Below are 2,500 nucleotides of genomic sequence, written 5' to 3' on the forward strand. Positions count from 1 at the left end.
CGCGAGCGAGCGGCGAGCGGCGAACAGCGAGCGAAGCGAGAGGCAGCACCGTCCCTGCTATACGAAAGCCCCATCCAGCCCTGTGCCACCCGGGGGGTTCCAGGGTGCTGAGATGGCTGACGTTTTGCTCCGCTCTCGACGGTCACCGCGCAATGCAAGAACAGGCCAAAAACTGGCCAAAACGGCCCAAAAACGGGCCAAAACTGGCCATTTTTGGCTGCGCGAGCGGCGAGCGGCGGACAGCGAGCGAAGCGAGAGGCAGCACCGTCCCTGCTATACGAAAGCCCCATCCAGCCCTGTGCCACCCGGGGGGTTCCAGGGTGCTGAGATGGCTGACGTTTTGCTCCGCTCTCGACGGTCACCGCGCAATGCAAGAACAGGCCAAAAACTGGCCAAAACGGCCCAAAAACGGGCCAAAACTGGCCATTTTTGGCTGCGCGAGCGAGCGGCGAGCGGCGGACAGCGAGCGAAGCGAGAGGCAGCACCGTCCCTGCTATACGAAAGCCCCATCCAGCCCTGTGCCACCCGGGGGGTTCCAGGGTGCTGAGATGGCTGACGTTTTGCTCCGCTCTCGACGGTCACCGCGCAATGCAAGAACAGGCCAAAAACTGGCCAAAACGGCCCAAAAACGGGCCAAAACTGGCCATTTTTGGCTGCACGAGCGAGCGGCGAGCGGCGGACAGCGAGCGAAGCGAGAGGCAGCACCGTCCCTGCTATACGAAAGCCCCATCCAGCCCTGTGCCACCCGGGGGGTTCCAGGGTGCTGAGATGGCTGACGTTTTGCTCCGCTCTCGACGGTCACCGCGCAATGCAAGAACAGGCCAAAAACTGGCCAAAACGGCCCAAAAACGGGCCAAAACTGGCCATTTTTGGCTGCACGAGCGAGCGGCGAGCGGCGGACAGCGAGCGAAGCGAGAGGCAGCACCGTCCCTGCTATACGAAAGCCCCATCCAGCCCTGTGCCACCCGGGGGGTTCCAGGGTGCTGAGATGGCTGACGTTTTGCTCCGCTCTCGACGGTCACCGCGCAATGCAAGAACAGGCCAAAAACTGGCCAAAACGGCCCAAAAACGGGCCAAAACTGGCCATTTTTGGCTGCACGAGCGAGCGGCGAGCGGCGGACAGCGAGCGAAGCGAGAGGCAGCACCGTCCCTGCTATACGAAAGCCCCATCCAGCCCTGTGCCACCCGGGGGGTTCCAGGGTGCTGAGATGGCTGACGTTTTGCTCCGCTCTCGACGGTCACCGCGCAATGCAAGAACAGGCCAAAAACTGGCCAAAACGGCCCAAAAACGGGCCAAAACTGGCCATTTTTGGCTGCACGAGCGAGCGGCGAGCGGCGGACAGCGAGCGAAGCGAGAGGCAGCACCGTCCCTGCTATACGAAAGCCCCATCCAGCCCTGTGCCACCCGGGGGGTTCCAGGGTGCTGAGATGGCTGACGTTTTGCTCCGCTCTCGACGGTCACCGCGCAATGCAAGAACAGGCCAAAAACTGGCCAAAACGGCCCAAAAACGGGCCAAAACTGGCCATTTTTGGCTGCGCGAGCGAGCGGCGAGCGGCGGACAGCGAGCGAAGCGAGAGGCAGCACCGTCCCTGCTATATACGAAAGCCCCATCCAGCCCTGTGCCACCCGGGGGGTTCCAGGGTGCTGAGATGGCTGACGTTTTGCTCCGCTCACGACGGTCACCGCACCACGCAAGAACGGACCATAAACAGGCCAAAACAGCCCAAAAACGGGCCAAAACTGGTCATTTTTGGCTGCGCGAGCGAGCGGCGAGCGGCGAACAGCGAGCGAAGCGTGAGGCAGCACCGTCCCTGCTATACGAAAGCCCCATCCAGCCCTGTGCCACCCGGGGGGTTCCAGGGTGCTGAGATGGCTGACGTTTTGCTCCGCTCACGACGGTCACCGCGCCATGCAAGAACGGACCAAAAACAGGCCAAAACAGCCCAAAAACGGGCCAAAACTGGCCATTTTTGGCTGAGCGAGCGAGCGGTGAGCGGCGAACAGCGAGCGAAGCGAGAGGCAGCACCGTCCCTGCTATACGAAAGCCCCATCCAGCCCTGTGCCACCCGGGGGGTTCCAGGGTGCTGAGATGGCTGACGTTTTGCTCCGCTCACGACGGTCGCCGTGCCACGCAAGAACGGACCAAAAACAGGCCAAAACAGCCCAAAAACGGGCCAAAACTGGCCATTTTAGGTTGCGCGAGCGAGCGGCGAGCGGCGAACAGCGAGCGAAGCGTGAGGCAGCACCGTCCCTGCTATACGAAAGCCCCATCCAGCCCTGTGCCACCCGGGGGGTTCCAAGGTGCTGAGATGGCTGACGTTTTGCTCCGCTCACGACGGTCACCGCGCCACGCCAGAACAGACCAAAAACAGGCCAAAACAGCCCAAAAACGGGCCAAAACTGGCCATTTTTGGCTGCGCGAGCGAGCGGCGAGCGGCGAACAGCGAGCGAAGCGAGAAGCAGCACCGTCCATGCTATACGAAAGCCCAATCTAGCAAA

The sequence above is a fragment of the Musa acuminata genome, unplaced genomic scaffold, assembly GCF_036884655.1.
Source record: "Musa acuminata AAA Group cultivar baxijiao unplaced genomic scaffold, Cavendish_Baxijiao_AAA HiC_scaffold_623, whole genome shotgun sequence".
Lineage (NCBI taxonomy): Eukaryota > Viridiplantae > Streptophyta > Magnoliopsida > Zingiberales > Musaceae > Musa > Musa acuminata.